General features: G+C 49.7%; 2 non-coding genes across 2 annotated transcripts in view; both read left to right on the forward strand.

Moving 5' to 3' along the window:
- Positions 1-267: 267 nt before the first annotated feature.
- On the forward strand, positions 268-2,189 carry LOC143176269 (small subunit ribosomal RNA). The gene has a single exon (XR_013000844.1). It is a non-coding gene; the product is annotated as a small subunit ribosomal RNA (ribosomal RNA).
- A 6,918-nt stretch (positions 2,190-9,107) lies between these two features.
- Positions 9,108-9,190, forward strand: part of LOC143176267 (5.8S ribosomal RNA) — a 155-nt gene continuing 72 nt past the window's right edge. The window contains exon 1 of the ribosomal RNA XR_013000842.1: positions 9,108-9,190. This exon is cut by the window's right edge and continues 72 nt beyond it. This is a non-coding gene — a ribosomal RNA (5.8S ribosomal RNA).

Genomic DNA, 9,190 nt, shown 5'->3' on the forward strand with positions numbered 1-9,190 from the left:
TTTGGAGGTCCTCCTGATGTATATGCGCGGATATACCCATGTGGTAATTCGTGCGGAGTTGGTAATCTAATAGTGGAGCGAAATTTACCAACTCGAAAGAGAAGAGAGAAGAGAGAAGAGAGTAGAGAGAAGAGAGAGGAGAAAGAGAACTGTCTTAAAGACGAGAAAAAGTATCGTCGATCCGACTCTTAAGGGGAGAGAGTCGGCGACTAAGATATATATATACATACATATTTTTGCTTCGTATGATGAAAATTTACTCGAAGCTCCCTGGTTGATCCTGCCAGTAGTCATATGCTTGTCTCAAAGATTAAGCCATGCATGTCTCAGTACATGCCGTATTAAGGTGAAACCGCGAATGGCTCATTAAATCAGTTATGGTTCCTTAGATCGTACCCACATTTACTTGGATAACTGTGGTAATTCTAGAGCTAATACATGCAAAACAGAGTTCCGACCAGAGATGGTAGGAACGCTTTTATTAGATCAAAACCAATCGGTGGCGGGCGTTTACGTTCGTCCATCGTTTGCTTTGGTGACTCTGAATAACTTTGTGCTGATCGCATGGTCTTATAGCACCGGCGACGCATCTTTCAAATGTCTGCCTTATCAACTGTCGATGGTAGGTTCTGCGCCTACCATGGTTGTAACGGGTAACGGGGAATCAGGGTTCGATTCCGGAGAGGGAGCCTGAGAAACGGCTACCACATCCAAGGAAGGCAGCAGGCGCGCAAATTACCCACTCCCGGCACGGGGAGGTAGTGACGAAAAATAACGATACGGGACTCATCCGAGGCCCCGTAATCGGAATGAGAACACTTTAAATCCTTTAACGAGGATCATTGGAGGGCAAGTCTGGTGCCAGCAGCCGCGGTAATTCCAGCTCCAATAGCGTATATTAAAGTTGTTGCGGTTAAAAAGCTCGTAGTTGAATCTGTGTGTCACAGTGTCGGTTCACCGCTCGCGGTGTTTAACTGGCATTATGTGGTACGTCCTACCGGTGGGCTTTGCTCTTCACGGGGCGGTCCAACTAATATCCCATCGCGGTGCTCTTCACTGAGTGTCGAGGTGGGCCGGTACGTTTACTTTGAACAAATTAGAGTGCTCAAAGCAGGCTACATTCGCCTGAATACTGTGTGCATGGAATAATGGAATAGGACCTCGGTTCTATTTTGTTGGTTTTCGGAACCCCGAGGTAATGATTAATAGGGACAGATGGGGGCATTCGTATTGCGACGTTAGAGGTGAAATTCTTGGATCGTCGCAAGACGGACAGAAGCGAAAGCATTTGCCAAAAATGTTTTCATTAATCAAGAACGAAAGTTAGAGGTTCGAAGGCGATCAGATACCGCCCTAGTTCTAACCATAAACGATGCCAGCTAGCGATCCGCCGAAGTTCCTCCGATGACTCGGCGGGCAGCTTCCGGGAAACCAAAGCTTTTGGGTTCCGGGGGAAGTATGGTTGCAAAGCTGAAACTTAAAGGAATTGACGGAAGGGCACCACCAGGAGTGGAGCCTGCGGCTTAATTTGACTCAACACGGGAAACCTCACCAGGCCCGGACACCGGAAGGATTGACAGATTGATAGCTCTTTCTTGATTCGGTGGGTGGTGGTGCATGGCCGTTCTTAGTTGGTGGAGCGATTTGTCTGGTTAATTCCGATAACGAACGAGACTCTAGCCTGCTAAATAGACGTAACTTATGGTATCTCGAAGGCCCCCGGCTTCTGTCGGTGGGTTTTTACTACCAACGTACAAACAAATCTTCTTAGAGGGACAGGCGGCTTCTAGCCGCACGAGATTGAGCAATAACAGGTCTGTGATGCCCTTAGATGTTCTGGGCCGCACGCGCGCTACACTGAAGGAATCAGCGTGTTTTCCCTGGCCGAAAGGCCCGGGTAACCCGCTGAACCTCCTTCGTGCTAGGGATTGGGGCTTGCAATTTTTCCCCATGAACGAGGAATTCCCAGTAAGCGCGAGTCATAAGCTCGCGTTGATTACGTCCCTGCCCTTTGTACACACCGCTCTCGTCGCTACTACCGATTGAATGATTTAGTGAGGTCTTCGGACTGGTGCGCGGCAATGTTGTTGCATTGCCGATGTTGCCGGGAAGATGACCAAACTTGATCATTTAGAGGAAGTAAAAGTCGTAACAAGGTTTCCGTAGGTGAACCTGCGGAAGGATCATTAACGAGCAAAATACACTACAAGAACTGACCGAAAGAAGGAAACATGAGAAATATAAAGAGTGGAGCGAAAGATAATATAAAAAGGAGCGAAAGATACATACATATATATATATAAGTGTACGAGTTCAATTTCTGCACACACTCGATACACAAGAGAAATAATATTATATATACAGAGGAGGAAGGAGCGATAAACGTGCAACAACGCTTCCTCGTGAAAAATACTTGAACGATCATGCACAGAGAGGTATCTCGATACCTGCTCTGCTGTATGACTAGACGGCTTACGCGCGGAGAGTTCATCTCCCGTCCGTCGGAAATTTCGAACGGCTTACGCGCGGAGAAATACACTTCTCCCGTCCGTCGAAATTTTTTTTTTTTACTTTGAACAAGGCGCATAGAGCCCGCCGAACCACGATTTCCGTGCGTCTTACATCTTTCGACGATGGGACGATCCACGCGAAGAGTTGTTTCGTGCTCGCGCGAGGTGCGATAGCGTCGATTCGCTTTTCTGTACGGGGAGAAATAGAACGATGAGTTGACTTATCGGGTCTTCGTTGGAATTACCGTCGCTGGCATTGTAAACTCCAGATGACCTTGTGATTCCTTCGTCGGGCACTGGTAAAGGGTGGCGATGATTCGTTCTATAATAGAAATACCCGTCGTAGCGATTCGGCCGAGACACCCGCCACGAAACACTCTCTCGTCGTGGAATCCCCGCATCGGAGAGTAAAACGCGCGAAGGCTTACTATGAGAGAAGAAATAGTATATGCCGGTGGTTCGCGTGTGTAGGCTCTATACGAAATTGCGATTCAAGAGAGTAGGAAAAGACGCGATGAACACGATTTCCGTGCGTCTTACGTCTCTCGACGATGGACGATCCACGCGAAGAGTTGTTACGTGCTCGCGCGAGGTGCGATAGCGTCGATTCGCCTTTCTGTACGGGGAGAAATAGAACGATGAGCTGACTTATCGGGTCTTCGTTGGAATTACCGTCGCTGGCATTGTAAACTCCAGATGACCTTGTGATTCCTTCGTCGGGCACTGGTAAAGGGTGGCGATGATTCGTTCTATAATAGAAATACCCGTCGTAGCGTTTCGGCCTAGTCACCCGCCACGAAACACTCTCTCGTCGTGGAATCCCCGCGTCGGAGAATAAAACGCCGAAGGCTTACTTATGAAACTTACGTCTCTCGACGATGGGACGATCCACGCGAAGAGTTGTTACGTGCACGCGTATGGTGCGATTGCGTCGATTCGCTTTTCTGTACGGGGAGCAATAGAACGTTGAGTTGACTTATCGGGTCTTCGTTGGAATTACCGTCGCTGGCATTGTAAACTCCAGATGACCTTGTGATTCCTTCGTCGGGCACTGGTAAAGGGTGGCGATGATGCGTTCTATAATAGAAATACCCGTCGTAGCGTTTCTTCCGAGTCAACCCGCTCACGAAACACTCTCTCGTCGTGGAATCCCCGCGTCGGAGAGTAAAACGCGAATTCATAGTATGGAAACTTACGTCTCTCGACGATGGGACGATCCACGCGAAGAGTTGTTACGTGCACGCGTATGGTGCGATTGCGTCGATTCGCTTTTCTGTACGGGGAGTAATAGAACGTTGAGTTGACTTATCGGGTCTTCGTTGGAATTACCGTCGCTGGCATTGTAAACTCCAGATGACCTTGTGATTCCTTCGTCGGGCACTGGTAAAGGGTGGCGATGATGCGTTCTATAATAGAAATACCCGTCGTAGCGTTTCTTCCGAGTCAACCCGCTCACGAAACTCTCTCTCGTCGTGGAATCCCCGCGTCGGAGAGTAAAACGCGAATTCATACTATGAAAACTTACGTCTCTCGACGATGGGACGATCCACGCGAAGAGTTGTTTACGTGCACGCGTATGGTGCGATTGCGTCGATTCGCTTTTCTGTACGGGGAGAAATAGAACGTTGAGTTGACTTATCGGGTCTTCGTTGGAATTACCGTCGCTGGCATTGTAAACTCCAGATGACCTTGTGATTCCTTCGTCGGGCACTGGTAAAGGGTGGCGATGATGCGTTCTATAATAGAAATACCCGTCGTAGCGTTTCTTCCGAGTCAACCCGCTCACGAAACTCTCTCTCGTCGTGGAATCCCCGCGTCGGAGAGTAAAACGCGAATTCATACTATGAAAACTTACGTCTCTCGACGATGGGACGATCCACGCGAAGAGTTGTTTACGTGTACGCGTATGGTGCGATTGCGTCGATTCGCTTTTCTGTACGGGGAGAAATAGAACGTTGAGTTGACTTATCGGGTCTTCGTTGGAATTACCGTCGCTGGCATTGTAAACTCCAGATGACCTTGTGATTCCTTCGTCGGGCACTGGTAAAGGGTGGCGATGATGCGTTCTATAATAGAAATACCCGTCGTAGCGTTTCTTCCGAGTCAACCCGCTCACGAAACTCTCTCTCTCGTCGTGGAATCCCCGCGTCGGAGAGTAAAACGCCGAAGGCTTACTATGAAACTTACGTCTCTCGACGATGGGACGATCCACGCGAAGAGTTGTTACGTGCACGCGTATGGTGCGATTGCGTCGATTCGCTTTTCTGTACGGGGAGTAATAGAACGTTGAGTTGACTTATCGGGTCTTCGTTGGAATTACCGTCGCTGGCATTGTAAACTCCAGATGACCTTGTGATTCCTTCGTCGGGCACTGGTAAAGGGTGGCGATGATGCGTTCTATAATAGAAATACCCGTCGTAGCGTTTCTTCCGAGTCAACCCGCTCACGAAACTCTCTCTCGTCGTGGAATCCCCGCGTCGGAGAGTAAAACGCGAATTCATACTATGAAAACTTACGTCTCTCGACGATGGGACGATCCACGCGAAGAGTTGTTTACGTGCACGCGTATGGTGCGATTGCGTCGATTCGCTTTTCTGTACGGGGAGAAATAGAACGTTGAGTTGACTTATCGGGTCTTCGTTGGAATTACCGTCGCTGGCATTGTAAACTCCAGATGACCTTGTGATTCCTTCGTCGGGCACTGGTAAAGGGTGGCGATGATGCGTTCTATAATAGAAATACCCGTCGTAGCGTTTCTTCCGAGTCAACCCGCTCACGAAACTCTCTCTCGTCGTGGAATCCCCGCGTCGGAGAGTAAAACGCGAATTCATACTATGAAAACTTACGTCTCTCGACGATGGGACGATCCACGCGAAGAGTTGTTTACGTGCACGCGTATGGTGCGATTGCGTCGATTCGCTTTTCTGTACGGGGAGAAATAGAACGTTGAGTTGACTTATCGGGTCTTCGTTGGAATTACCGTCGCTGGCATTGTAAACTCCAGATGACCTTGTGATTCCTTCGTCGGGCACTGGTAAAGGGTGGCGATGATGCGTTCTATAATAGAAATACCCGTCGTAGCGTTTCTTCCGAGTCAACCCGCTCACGAAACTCTCTCTCGTCGTGGAATCCCCGCGTCGGAGGGTAAAACGCGATATATAATAGTATATGCCAGTGGTTCGCGCGCGTCGTCTCTGAGATACGCGGTCGACAGAGTTCCGAAAACACGTGATGTGCCACGATTTCCGTGCGTCTTACATCTTTCGACGATGGGACGATCCACGCGAAGAGAACGTTCGTGCTTGCGTGAGGTGCAACAGCGTCGATTCGCTTTTCTGTACGGGGAGAAATAGAACGTTGAGTTGACTTATCGGGTCTTCGTTGGAATTACCGTCGCTGGCATTGTAAACTCCAGATGACCTTGTGATTCCTTCGTCGGGCACTGGTAAAGGGTGGCGATGATTCGTTCTATAATAGTAATACCCGTCGTAGCGTTTCGACCGATGTCACCCGCCACGAATGTCTCTCTCGACGTGGAAACCCCGCGCCGAAGAGTAAACGCGAAGGCTTACCATACGAAAGAAAACGGTATTATACGCCTGTGGTATGTGCGTCTCGGCTCTGTGATACGCGATCGGCAGAGTTACAAAAAAACGTTGATGGGCCACGATTTCCGTGCGTCTTACATCTTTCGACGATGGGACGATCCACGCGAAGAGTAGTTACGTGCTCGCGCGAGGTGCGATAGCGTCGATTCGCTTTTCTGTACGGGGAGAAATAGAACGATGAGTTGACTTATCGGGTCTTCGTTGGAATTACCGTCGCTGGCATTGTAAACTCCAGATGACCTTGTGATTCCTTCGTCGGGCACTGGTAAAGGGTGGCGATGATTCGTTCTATAATAGAAATACCCGTCGTAGCGATTCGGCCGAGACACCCGCCACGAAACTCTCTCTCGTCGTGGAATCCCCATGTCGGAGAGTAAAACGCGAAGGCTAACTATATAAGAAACATATAGTATTATTTATGCCTGTGGTTCTCCGTTTGTCCTACTCTCAGATACGCGACTCGGAGAGTTACGAATAATCGTGATGGACCACGATTTCTGTACGTCTTACATCTTTCGACGTTGGGACGATCCACGCGAAGAGATCATTCCTGCTTGCGTGAGGTGCGATAGCGCCGATTCGCTTTTCTGTACGGGGAGAAATAGAACGATGAGTTGACTTATCGGGTCTTCGTTGGAATTACCGTCGCTGGCATTGTAAACTCCAGATGACCTTGTGATTCCTTCGTCGGGCACTGGTAAAGGGTGGCGATGATTCGTTCTATAATAGAAATACCCGTCGTAGCGATTCGGCCGTGTCACCCGCCACGAAAATCTCTCTCGTCGTGGAATCCCCGCGTCGTAGAGTAAACGCGAAGGCTTGCTATAGAAGACTATAGTTTATACGCCTGTGGTTCACCGGTTGCCTGCTCTCCGGGGTACGCGATCGCGCAGGAGTTACGGAAGAACTTGATGGGCCACGATCTCCAAGCGGCTATATCTTTCGACGATGGGACGATTCACGCGAAGAGAACGTTCGTGCATGCGTGAGGTGCGATAGCGTTGATTCGCTTGTCTGTACGGGGAGAAATAGAACGATGAGTTGACTTATCGGGTCTTCGTTGGAATTACCGTCGCTGGCATTGTAAACTCCAGATGACCTTGTGATTCCTTCGTCGGGCACTGGTAAAGGGTGGCGATGATTCGTTCTATAATAGAAATACCCGTCGTAGCGTTTCGACCGATGTCACCCGCCACGAAATTCTCTCTCGTCGTGGAATCCCCGCGTCGGAGAGTAACCGCCGAAGGCTTGCTATAGAAGACTATAGTTTATACGCCTGTGGTTCACCGGTTGCCGGCTCTCCGGGGCACGCGATCGCGCGAAGGTTACGGAGGGACGTGAAGCGCCCGAGCAATGAAACGTCCGCAGGAGGAAACGAGCAACCGCCGAACATTGTTTCGCGACGTTTCCATAATGTATTGTCGTTTCGCTCGCATCCCGCTTCTTTCCCCTAGTTTCCTCGACGCGTAGTTTCGCAGCCTTAGTGGACGAATCATTCTCGATTCGAGGAAAGATATGCAGTGGGGCGTGCAATGAGCCCGCCAGAGACCACGATCTCCAATGCGTCTTTACATCTTTCGACGATGGGATGATCCACGCGAAGAGAACGTTCGTGCTTGCGCGAGGTGCGTTAGCGTCGATTCGCTTTTCTGTACGGGGAGAAATAGAACGATGAGTTGACTTATCGGGTCTTCGTTGGAATTACCGTCGCTGGCATTGTAAACTCCAGATGACCTTGTGATTCCTTCGTCGGGCACTGGTAAAGGGTGGCGATGATTCGTTCTATAATAGAAATACCCGTCGTAGCGATTCGGCCGAGTCACCCGCCACGAAACTGTCTCTCTTTCGTCGTGGAAACCCGCGTCGGAGAGTAAAACGCGCGAAGGCTGTGACTGTAACATATATATATACAGTATACAATGCCTGTGGTTTTTGCGCGTGTCGGCTCTTCGGTATACGCGATCGGCCAGAGTTACGGAGGGACGGTGAAGCGCACGAGAAATTGAAACGGCCGCACGATTGGAACCGAGCAACCGTCGAACATTGTTTCGCGACGTTTCCATAATGCGTTTTCGTTTCGCTCGCATACCGCTTCTTTCCCCTAGTCTCTGAGACGCGTTTTCGAGCCGTTCTTCTACTATCGATTCTCGTAGAGAGAAGGGACCGGGTAGTCTGGAAGTGGAACCCGCATCTTGCGTGTACCGTACACGGAATTGAGAGGACCGGCCGTGAAGCTCGTTTTAAAGCCGTGCGTCTGACACCCAACTCTTGCGCGCCAATTTCGCGGCAAGAGATAATATGGGACGAATGACCGGCAAAGAGCCAGCTGTGAAGTCTGTTTTTTTAATCGAATCCGTGGACGTGTGTATGCCGTAGCGTCGCTCGTCGTGTTCGTTCATGGTCGTTCCGAGAGAAAGAACGAAAGCGGTAACGAAGGGACCGGCCGTGAAGCTCGTTTTAAAGCCGCGCGTCTGACACCCAACTCTTGCGCGCCAATTTCGCGGCAAGAGATAACATGGGACGAATGACCGGCAAAGAGCCAGCTGTGAAGTCTTTTTTCATTATTTGCTTTCAATCGATCGATCGGTACGATTCGTGCAACGTTTCGCGCGATGCGACGCGAAAACATGCGCGCAACAATAGATGCGTCTGATCGGAAGAACGCGAGGGTCGACTGCACGCGATGGATTCAGTATCGGGTAGGATACAAAATATATCCCCGTCGTTTCCACGCGTGCGAGTCTTCTGCGTCTTTCGCGGGTTTTTGAATGCACTATACGCCCGGAACGTCGAGAAATATATACATATTACTTGAACGTTTTTCGTCTCGAAAGGCTTCGGTGTCGTCTCCAAGGCGACGCCTGAATCTCCTTCGCGCGCTGGTCGGAGATTCAGGTATCAACTTTTATCTTCTCTTTGAAAGAAGAGAGATATTAGGTCGAACAAATGAGAATAAAATTATATATGTGAAATATAAAATTTATACGATTACCCTGAACGGTGGATCACTTGGCTCGTGGGTCGATGAAGAACGCAGCTAATTGCGCGTCAACGTGTGAACTGCAGGACACA

Source organism: Nomia melanderi, unplaced genomic scaffold (assembly GCF_051020985.1).
Source record: "Nomia melanderi isolate GNS246 unplaced genomic scaffold, iyNomMela1 scaffold0466, whole genome shotgun sequence".
Classification (NCBI taxonomy): domain Eukaryota; kingdom Metazoa; phylum Arthropoda; class Insecta; order Hymenoptera; family Halictidae; genus Nomia; species Nomia melanderi.